Below are 12074 nucleotides of genomic sequence, written 5' to 3'. Positions count from 1 at the left end.
TTTACGGGTTTTGGCCGACCCAGGCTAGAGGGGATACACGGCTTGTGGGTAAAGTTGTACCACCTCTGCAGAGTGTAAAACTGATATATCAGCCGTGCTCACGGTTATGAGCAGCCTGGACTCCTCACATGATAATTGAACTTGAAGATGAAAATAAATCGAGATCTGATGATCTGCCAATGGTTTGCTTAAGTGGTTTCACTTAAGTGTTGTTGATATATTCTTATACCTCTGTTTAAATGGGATACTTGGGATTCACACTTATTAGTAAGACAAGTGTTGTTAATAAAATGTTGACCAACTAAAATGCTTACTGCTCAACCTTAGCCTCACCTTGTTACCTTGCATTAGTTTTTCCCCCACTTGCTGAGCCCCGACCATAAGTGAGCTCACCCTTGCTTAATTTTGATCAGAAGTTTGCAGATGAAGTTATGATGCTGAGCTCCATGGATGCTAGTCTAGTGATACCCCCGGTCATCTTCCTGTGGATGGATGTCCTTGTTTCGCTGTACTTTGATGAATAAAGGTTAAGACATTATGTCTATTCGAAGTGTAATATGTTAATGTAATCGTTATTTACGCTTTTATGCATTGTTCTTTTGATATATTACACTTGTGACGTCAACATATGTGTGGAAATAGATCCTGGCACACATATGCTATGCACCCGGCTCTGCCCCTTAGAAACGGGTGTGACAGTTTGACGGATAACCCCATTGAGCATAGCCGCACTAAGCACATAGCCATTCGGTATCACTTTCTAAGGGATCACCAACAAAAGGGAGATATCGAGATTTCATATATTAACACTAAAGATCAATTAGCCGATATCTTTACCAAGCCTCTTGATGAACAAACTTTTAACAAACTTAGGCATGAGCTAAATATTCTTGATTCTAGGAACTTCTTTTGATATCTTGCATGCATAGCTCATTCATATACCTTTGATCATATCTCTTTCATGTGCTATGACTAATGTGTTTTCAAGTGAATTTCAAATCAAGTCATAGGTATATTGAAAGAGAATTGGAGTCTTCGGCGAAGACAAAGGCTTCCACTCCGTAACTCATCCTTCGTCGTCGCCCCAAGCCACTCTCCATCTTTGGGGGAGAGAGCATGAGTTCAAAGCAAAAGGACTCCGTCTTTGGTATAATCTTCACTCATATTTTATTTACCAAAGGGGAGAAAGTAGTTAAAAGGGCTCTAATGATTCCGTTTTTGGCGATTTATGCCAAAGGGGGAGAGAGCATGAGCCCAAAGCAAAAGGACCGCACAACCACCTAATTTTAAAAAAAATGATTTTCAATTGGAAATTTCAAATTGTTATCTTATTGTGTTCAAAAGGGGGAGAAGTTAGTATTTTCAAAATTGATATCTTAAATCCCTCTTGAACACTAAGAGGAGGATTTCATCTAGGGGGAGTTTTGTTTAGTCAAAGGAAAAGCATTTGAAATAGGGGGAGAAAATTTCAAATCTTGACAATGCTTCGAAAAATTTTATTCATTTACCTTTGACTATTTGCAAAAAGAACTTTGAAAAGGATTTACAAAAGAATTTGCAAAAACAAAACATGTGGTGCAAGCGTGGTCCAAAATGTCAAAAATTGAAGAAACAATCCATGCATATCTTATAAGTATTTATATTGGCTCAATTCAAAGCAACCTTTGCACTCACATTATGCAAACTAGTTCAATTATGCACTTCTATATTTGCTTTGATTTGTGTTGGCATCAATCACCAAAAAGGGGAGATTGAAAGGGAATTAGGCTTACACCTATTTCCTAAATAATTTTGGTGGTTGAATTGCCCAACACAAATAAATTGGACTAACTAGTTTGCTCTAGTGTATAAGTTATACAGGTGCCAAAGGTTCACACTTAGCCAATAAAAAGACCAAGAATTGGGTTCAACAAAGAGAGCAAGGGATAACCGAATTGTGCCCTGGTCTGGCGCACCGGACTGTCCGGTGCACCAGGGGAAAATCCAGAGGCGCTCCGCTATAATTCACCGGACTGTCCGGTGTACACCGGATAGTGTCCGGTACCCCAGGGAAGAGCGACTCTGGAACTCGCCAGCTTCGGGAATTCGCTCCGCTATAATTCACCGGACATGTCCGGTGTACACCGGACTGTCCGGTGAGCCAGCAGAGCAACGACTACTTTGCGCCAACGGTCACCTGCAGAATCATTAAATGCGCGCCAGAGCGCGCAGAAGTCAGGCACGCGCGAAGTGGCGCACCGGACACTCTACAGTGCATGTCCGGTGTGCCACCGGACATCCAGGCGGGCCCAGCAGTCAGAGCTCCAACGGTCGGAACCCAACGGCCTGGTGACGTGGCTGGCGCACCGGACACTGTCCGGTGGCGCACTAGACTGTCCGGTGTGCCATGCGACAGCAGCCTCCACCAAACGGCTAGTTTGATGGTTAGGGCTATAAATACCCCCAACCACCCCACATTCAAGTAATCCAAGTTTTCCTACTTCAACCACTTACAAGAGCTCTAGCATTCAATTCTAGACACACCCAAGTGATCAAATCCTCTCCAAATTCCACACAACGCCTTAGTGATTAGTGAGAGAGATTTGCTTGTGTTCTTTCGAGCTCTTGCGCTTGGATTGCTTTCTTCTTTGATTCTTTCTTGCGATCAACTCAATTGTAACCAAGGCAAGAGGCACCAATTGTGTGGTGGCCCTTGTGGGGAAGTTTTGTTCCCGTTTGATTGAGAAGAAGAAGCTCACTCGGTCCGAGGGACCGTTTGAGAGAGGGAAAGGGTTGAAAGAGACCCGGTCTCTGTGACCACCTCAACGGGGAGTAGGTTTGCGAGAACCGAACCTCGGTAAAACAAATCCGCGTGTCACACTCCTTATTCGCTTGCGATTTGTTTTGCACCCTCTCTCGCGGACTCGATTATATTTCTAACGCTAACCCGACTTGTAGTTGTGATTAACTTTGTAAATTTCAGTTTCGCCCTATTCACCACGCTCTAGGCGACTTTCAATCTCCACCGAGGAGAGCTACCCCTCGACTGAGCCGAAGCTCGGCGGTTGGTGCGGCGCGCCAAGTCGTTCGTCTTGTTGGGGGACGGGAAGGAGCTCTACCACCGCAGCCCCTCAGGCATCCTCCAGCGATGCATATCCATCGCCGAAGGCCAGGAGATCTTACAAGAAATACACTCGGGGGCTTGCGGCCATCACGCAACGCCTCGAGCCCTTGTTGGAAACGCCTTCCGACAAGGTTTCTACTGGCCAACCGCGGTGGCCGACGCCACTAGAATTGTCCGCACCTGCCAAGGGTGTCAATTCTATGTGAGGCAGACACACTTGCCCGCTCAGGCTCTGCAGACGATACCCATCACCTGGCCGTTTGCTGTGTGGGGGCTGGACCTCGTTGGCCCCTTACAGAAGGCACCCGGGGGCTACACACACCTGCTGGTCGCCATCGACAAATTCTCCAAGTGGATCGAGGTCCGACCCCTAAACAGCATCAGGTCTGAACAGGCGGTGGCGTTCTTCACCAACATCATCCATCGTTTTGGGGTCCCGAACTCCATCATCACCGACAACGGCACCCAGTTCACCGGCAGAAAGTTCCTGGACTTCTGCGAGGATCACCACATCCGGGTGGACTGGGCCGCCGTGGCTCACCCCATGACGAATGGGCAAGTAGAGCGTGCCAACGACATGATTCTGCAAGGACTCAAGCCACGGATCTACAACGACCTCAACAAGTTCGGCAAGCGATGGATGAAGGAGCTCCCCTCGGTGGTCTGGAGTCTGAGGACGACGCCGAGCCGAGCCACGGGCTTCACACCGTTCTTTCTAGTCTATGGGGCCGAGGCCATCTTGCCCAAAGACTTAGAATACGGTTTCCCGAGGGCGGGGGCCTACGACGACCAAAGCAATCGAACAAACTGAGAATACTCACTGGACCAGCTGGAAGAGGCTCGGGACATGGCCTTACTACACTCAGCGCGGTATCAGCAGTCCCTGCGACGCTACCACGCCCGAGGGGTTCGGTCCCGAGACCTCCAGGTGGGCGACCTAGTGCTTCGGCTGCGACAAGACGCCCGAGGGCGGCACAAGCTCACGCCTCCTTGGGAAGGGTCGTTCGTCATCGCCAAGGTTCTAAAGCCCGGGACATACAAGCTGGCCAACAGTCAAGGCGAGGTCTACAGCAATGCTTGGAACATCCGACAGCTACGTCGCTTCTACCCTTAAGATGCTTTCAAGTCGTTCGTACACCTCATTCACACACAAAGTCTAACCAACAAGGAAGGGTCAGCCTTGCCTCGGAAAAGATCTTTTCTGCGAGAACGTCTTTCGTGCTTTTCGACTACTTCGAAAGTGGGATCCTGAAAACGACGGAGTACACGTAAGCAGCCAAGGCTGACCGAGCCGAGGGACTCCTACGCCTCCGGGATACGAATACCTCACTCATCACCTTCTGCGATAAGTAACTCACGTTCGGATAGGTGACTCCGCGGACCGAACAAGTCTTCACGCTCGAAAACTCTTCTGCCGAAACGATTTTTCGGGCCTTCTCGACTATATCGATAGCAGAATCCTACGGACGAGTAAGAGTACACGTAAGCGGCAAGGCCGACCGAGCCGAGGGACTCCTACGCCTCCGGGATACAAATACCTCACTCATCACCTTCCGTGAAAAGTAACTCTCGCTCGGACAAACAATTCTGTTACCGACAAATAAGTCCAGACACTCGAAACAAGAGGAAAAGAAACGCAGCTTTACAACACGACGACAGTATGTTTGGGCCTCGGTGGCCGCAGAAAACATACGCACACTACAAGATAACCCGATCCTGCAGGCTCGGACCTTGACAGTTGAAGGGAGCAGCAGCACCCTCGGCGTCAACTACACCTTCGGCGAAGTCCGACCTAGCCTCGGACGGCAACGTGGTCGGAGGATCTCCACTCCGAAGGACGACATCAGCACCGCGCCCGGGCCATCGCCGCCAGGGTCTCATCCATGAATCTGGCTCGAGCAGACAGCTCGACCGGCCACCCCGGAGCCTCAGCCAGCTGTCCCCCGAGGACATCAGCCCGGCTCATGGCCTTGGCAACTCGACTCCGGCGTCGGTCCCGCCAGTGGACGGCCCGGCCAGGCTCCGGCCGACCAAAATCTTCTTTTCGAGCCAACTCTGCCTCTGTCCATGCTGACACCGCTGCCTCCGGCTTCGGCTCATCGAAGAGCGGCCGAGGATTTCCTTTAACTAAGCAAGAGAAGCCTCGGGCAGCAAGGCCGACCGAGCCGAGGGACTCCAACGCCTCCGGGATACGGATACCTCACTCGTCACCTTCGCACGAGGCAACTCACACTTGGTTAAGCGGTTCAGTTAGTCGACAGGCGAGTTCTAGTGCTCGAAATGAGGAAAAAACACGGCTCCGTGCCAAAAATACATACATGTTCAGGCCCCGACAACCACAATGAACAAGACACCGGCACTGAAGGTGCCATTACAAACGGAACTCCGGTTCCACCTCCGCAAGTACGAACAACCCCCCACGATTGGAGGGCCTGCGGAGCAACAGAAGGCCGACGGACGGCTCGCCGCCGCCCGCTTCAGCAGCAGCGACGACGACTTCTGCTCCGAGCGGCCGAACAGCAGCAGCGATGACCTCAGGGCGGATGCTGCTGCCATAAGGCCCTCACCCACGTCCCCACTCGAGGGGCGAGGACGAGCAGAAGGCCGTAGAGTTGGAGGTCCAAATATGGTAAGATTGGTCATTTTATCGCTAACTGTCCCGATAATGATAGTAACCAGGAACAAGGGAACAAGAGGGAAAAGAAGAAGGCTTACAAGAAGGCTAAGGGCGAGGCACACCTTGGAAAGGAGTGAGACTCGGATTGTTCGTCATCCGACTCTGACAACAAAGGACTCGCCGCCACCGCCTTCAACGAATCGGTCCTCTTCCCCAATGAGCATCACACCTGCCTCATGGCAAGGGAAAAGAAGGTAAGCACTCGTGATACTAGTACTTACGCTTCCTCAAGTGATGAAGAATCTAGCGATGATGAAATAGACTATTCATGTTTATTCAAGGGCCTAGATAAAACTAAGGTTGATAAGATTAACGAATTAATTGATGCCTTGAATGATAAAAATAGTTTATTAGAAAAGCAAGAGGATCTTTTGTATGAAGAACATGATAAGTTTGTAGAGGCACAAAAATCCCTTGCTTTAGAAATAAAAAGGAATGAAATGCTTTCTTGTGAATTGTCTACTTGCCATAACTCTATTTCTAGTTTAAAGAGCATAAATGATGATTTGAATGCTAAGTTAGAAATAGCTAGTAAAACAAACTCTCGTGAAGAACAAGTTGTAGTTTGCAATAGGTGTAAAAATTCTAATGTTGATGCTTGTAGCGAACACCTAGTTTCAATTTCTAAATTAAATGATGAAGTGGCTAGTATTAATGCCCAACTTAAGACCAGCAAGGGTGAATTTGATAAACTAAAATTTGCTAGGGATGCCTACACGATTGGTAGACACCCCTCAATTAAGGATGGTCTTGGCTTCAAGAGGGAAGTCAAGAACTTAACAAGCCATAAGGCTTCCATCGCCGCTAAGGAGAAAGGGAAGGCCCCTATGGCTAGTAGTGCTCAAAAGAACCATGCTTTCATGTGTCATGATAGGAGACATTCTAGGAAGGTTTATAGAAGTTGTGATGCTTTTGATTCTCATGCCATGATTGCTTCTAGTTCTTCTATTATGCATGATAGAAATGTGGCTAGAAAAAAATGTTGTTCATCATATGCCTAGAAGAAATATTGTTCATGCTCCTAGGAAAGTAATGAATGAACCTTCTACAATTTATTATGCTTGCAATGCTTCCTTTGCTATTTGTAAAAAGGATAAGAAGGTAATTGCTAGGAAATTAGGGGCCAAATGTAAGGGAGACAAGATTTGCATTTGGGTCCCTAAGACTATTGTAACTAACCTTGTAGGACCCAACATGAGTTGGGTACCTAAGACCCAAGCCTAAATTTGCCTTGCAGGTTTATGCATCCGGGGGCTCAAGCTGGATTATCGACAGCGGATGCACAAACCACATGACGGGGGAAAAGAGGATGTTCTCTTCCTACGTCAAGAACAAGGATCCCCAAGATTCAATCATATTCAGTGATGGGAACCAAGGCAAGGTGAAAGGGTTAGGAAAAATTGCTATTTCATCCGAGCACTCTATTTCGAATGTGTTCTTAGTTGAGTCGCTTGGATATAACTTGTTGTCTGTGAGTCAACTGTGTAATATGGGATATAACTGTTTATTCACAAATGTAATGTGTCTGTCTTTAGAAGAAGTGACGGTTCATTAGCTTTTAAGGGTGTACTAGACGGCAAACTTTATTTAGTTGATTTTGCAAAAGAGGAGGCCGGTCTAGATGCATGCTTAATTGCTAAGACTAGCATGGGATGGCTGTGGTATCGCCGTTTGGCACATGTGGGGATGAAGAACCTTCACAAGCTTCTAAAGGGAGAACACGTGATAGGTCTAACTAATGTAACTTTTGAAAAAGATAGACCTTGTGCAGCTTGTCAAGCAGGTAAACAGGTGGGAAGCACTCATCATGCCAAAAATGTGATGACAACATCAAGACCCCTGGAGTTACTTCATATGGACTTATTCGGACCCGTCGCCTATCTAAGTATAGGAGGAAGTAAGTATGGTCTTGTTATAGTTGATGATTTTTCCCGCTTCACTTGGGTATTCTTTTTGCAGGATAAATCTGAAACCCAAGGGACCCTGAAGCGCTTCCTAAGGAGAGCTCAAAATGAGTTTGAGCTCAAGGTGAAGAAGATAAGGAGCGACAACGGATCCGAATTCAAAAACCTTCAAGTAGAGGAGTATCTTGAGGAGGAAGGAATCAAGCACGAGTTCTCCGCTCCCTACACACCACAGCAAAATGGCGTGGTAGAGAGGAAGAACAGGACGCTACTAGACATGGCAAGGACGATGCTTGGTGAATTCAAGACGCCCGAACGATTTTGGACGGAAGCCGTGAGCACGACTTGCCACGCCATAAACCGGGTCTATCTTCATCGTCTCCTCAAGAAGACTTCATATGAGCTTCTAACCGGTAACAAACCCAATGTGTCTTACTTTCGTGTATTTGGGAGCAAATGTTACATTCTAGTGAAGAAAGGTAGAAATTCTAAGTTTGCTCCCAAAGCTGTAGAAGGGTTTTTGTTAGGTTATGACTCAAATACAAAGGCGTATAGGGTCTTCAACAAATCATCGGGTTTGGTTGAAGTCTCTAGCGACGTTGTATTTGATGAGACTAATGGCTCTCCAAGAGAGCAAGTTGTTGATCTTGATGATATAGATGAAGAAGACGTTCCAACGGCCGCAATGCGCACGATGGCAATTGGAGATGTGAGGGCACTGGAACAAAAGAAGCAAGATCAACCTTCTTCCTCAACAATGGTGCATCCCCAACTCAAGACGATGAACAGGTTCATCAAGAGGAGGCGTGTGATCAAGGGGGAGCACAAGATGATCATGTAATGGAGGAAGGAGCACAACCGGCACCTCCAACCCAAGTTCGAGCGACGATTCAAAGGAATCATCCCGTCGACCAAATATTGGGTGACATAAGCAAGGGAGTAACTACTCGCTCTAGATTAGTTAATTTTTGTGAGCATTACTCTTTTGTCTCTTCTATTGAGCCTTTCAGGGTAGAAGAGGCCTTGCTAGATCCGGACTGGGTGTTGGCCATGCAAGAGGAGCTCAACAACTTCAAAAGAAATGAAGTTTGGACACTGGTGCCTTGTCCCAAGCAAAATGTTGTGGGAACCAAGTGGGTGTTCCGCAACAAACAAGACGAGAACGGGGTGGTGACAAGGAACAAGGCACGACTTGTGGCAAAAGGTTATGCCCAAGTTGCAGGTTTGGACTTTGAGGAGACTTTTGCTCCTGTGGCTAGGCTAGAGTCAATTCGCATATTGTTAGCCTATGCTACTCACCATTCTTTTAGGTTGTTCCAAACGGATGTGAAGAGCGCTTTCCTCAACGGGCCGATCAAGGAGGAGGTGTACGTGGTGCAACCCCTGGCTTCGAGGATGAACGGTACCCCGACCACGTGTGTAAGCTCTCTAAGGCGCTCTATGGACTTAAGCAAGCCCCAAGAGCATGGTATGAATGCCTTAGAGACTTTTTAATTGCTAATGCTTTCAAGGTTGGGAAAGCCGATCCAACTCTTTTTACTAAGACTTGTGATGGTGATCTTTTTGTGTGCCAAATTTATATCGATGACATAATATTTGGTTCTACTAACCAAAAGTCTTGTGAAGAGTTTAGCAGGGTGATGACTCAAAAGTTTGAGATGTCGATGATGGGCGAGTTAAGCTATTTCCTTGGGTTCCAAGTTAAGCAACTCAAGGATGGGACCTTCATCTCCCAAACAAAGTACACGCAAGACTTGATCAAGTGATTTGGGATGAAGGACGCCAAGCCCGCAAAGACACCAATGGGAACCGACGGACACACCGACCTCAACAAAGGAGGTAAGTCCATTGATCAAAAGGCATATCGGTCTATGATAGGGTCCTTACTTTATTTATGTGCTAGTAGACCGGATATTATGCTTAGCGTATGCATGTGTGCTAGATTTCAATCTGATCCAAGGGAGTGTCACTTAGTGGCCGTGAAGCGAATTCTTAGATATTTAGTCGCTACGCCTTGCTTCGAGATCTGGTATCCAAAGGGGTCTACCTTTGACTTGATTGGATATTCAGACTCCGACTATGCTGGATGTAAGGTCGATAGGAAGAGTACATCGGGGACGTGCCAATTCTTAGGAAGGTCCCTGGTGTCGTGGAGTTCTAAGAAACAAACTTCCGTTGCCCTATCCACCGCTGAGGCCGAGTATGTTGCCGCAGGACAGTGTTGCGCGCAACTACTTTGGATGAGGCAAACCCTCAGGGACTTTGGCTACAATCTGAGCAAAGTCCCACTCCTATGTGATAATGAGAGTGCTATCCGCATGGCGGACAATCCTGTTGAACACAGCCGCACAAAGCACATTGACATCCGACATCACTTTTTGAGAGACCACCAGCAAAAGGGGGATATCGAAGTGTTTCATGTTAGCACCAAAAACCAGCTAGTCGATATCTTTGCCAAGCCTCTAGATGAGTCGACCTTTTGCAAGCTGCGTAGTGAGCTAAATGTCTTAGATTCGCGGAACTTGGATTGATTTATAGCATACATGTGTTTTATACCTTGATCATGTTCCTTAATGCATTTTGTTGTTTATTTATGGTGCTCAAGTTGTACAAGCACACCCCGGACCTCACAAGTCCATTTGCAAGTGATGCACACATTTAGGGGGAGGTGTGCTACAACTTGACCCTTTGAGACTAACTGTGTGCTTGAGTTTGCTTAATTTAGTCTCAAAGGAGGTTTGAAAGGGAAAAGGTGAACTTGGACCATGCAAGACTTCCACTGCACTCCGATGAAAGAGTAACTAATTCCAAGTTCATATTTGTACTCTTATTGCCTTTTTACTCTTAATTAAAGATTTTGGTGAGGCAATGGGGTTAAAGGGCCAAAATTGATCCTGTTTTGGTGTTTGATGCCAAAGGGGGAGAAAATAAGGCCAAAGCAAGAAATGGATCAGCTACCACTTGAGAATTTTGAAAAAGTAGAGTTAGAGTTTTTGTTTGTCAAAATACTCTTGTTTGTCTCTTTTTGCCAAATGTTGATCTCTTGTGGGGAGAATATTTGATTATGGGAAAAAGGGGGAGTTTTTGAATCTTTGATCAATTTCTCTTGAAATATCTCTCTTTATGTTTCAACAAGTGTGTTTGACTTAGAGATAGGAAATTGAGTTTGATTTGCAAAAACAAACCAAGTGGTGGCAAAGAATGATCCATATATGCCAAAGTTGAATCAAAATAATTTTGAGTTCTCATGTGTATTGATGTTGCACTTCCTTTAGTTGCTTTTTATTGTGTTGGCATAAATCACCAAACAGGGGGAGATTGAAAGGGAAATGTGCCCTTGGGCCATTTCTAAGTATTTTGGTGATTGAGTGCCAACACAAGTGGACTCATGTTAATCTATGGATAAAGTGCAAATCAAGTAAAAAGGTATGTTTTTGAGACTTAATACATTGTTTTGGAGACTAATGTACTGTGTCTAAGTGCTAGAAACAGGAGAAATCAAGTTGAAAAAGAGATGGCTCTGTTCAGCCAAAGACAGCTCGGTCTGCGTGCACCGAACTGTCCGGTGGTGCACCGGACAGTGTCTGGTGCGCCAGGCCGGCGACTATCAACTGGCTGCTCTCGGGAAGCAATTAACGGCGTACGGCTATAAATCACCGGACTGTCCGGTGAGCCAACAGTCAGCTGGGCCAACGGTCGGCCGCGGAATCCGCGCGCGACGCGTGGCAGAGCCAACGGTCAGAAGGGGGCACCGGACTGTCCGGTGTGCACCGGACAGTGTCCGGTGCGCCAACGGCTAGGAATCTGCAACGGTCGGCTTCGCCAAATAAGGAAAGAGATCTGCACCGGACAGTGTCCGGTGGTGCACCGGACTGTCCGGTGCGCCAGGCGACAGAAGGCAAGAATTGCCTTCTTGAAATGCTCTCAACGGCTCCTAACTGCCTTGGGGCTATAAAAGGGACCCCTAGGCGCATGGAGGAGAACACCAAACATTCCTTGAGCATTGTTGATCACTCACACTTCATTCTTGCGCACTTGTTCGACATTCTTAGTGATTTGAGCTCCGTTCTAGTGAGAACCTCGAGATATTGTCTTGAGCTCAAGTCTTGATCTTGTGTGTGCGTATTTGCTGTGATTTGAGTGTGTTGCTTCACTCCCTTACTCTTGTTCTTCATATTGATTCTTATTGTAAGGGCGAGAGACTCCAAGTTGTGGAGATTCCTCGCAAACGGGAAAAGAGCAAAGTAAAGAAGAACACCGTGGTATTCAAGTTGATCTTTGGATCACTTGAGAGGAGTTGAGTGCAACTCTCGTCCGTTGGGACGCCACACGTGGCGTAGGCAAGTTTTGTACTTGGCCGAACCACGGGATAAATCATCGTGTCTCTTGT

Source organism: Zea mays, chromosome 4 (genome assembly GCF_902167145.1).
Source record: "Zea mays cultivar B73 chromosome 4, Zm-B73-REFERENCE-NAM-5.0, whole genome shotgun sequence".
Lineage (NCBI taxonomy): Eukaryota > Viridiplantae > Streptophyta > Magnoliopsida > Poales > Poaceae > Zea > Zea mays.
This window is presented reverse-complemented; position numbering follows the sequence as displayed.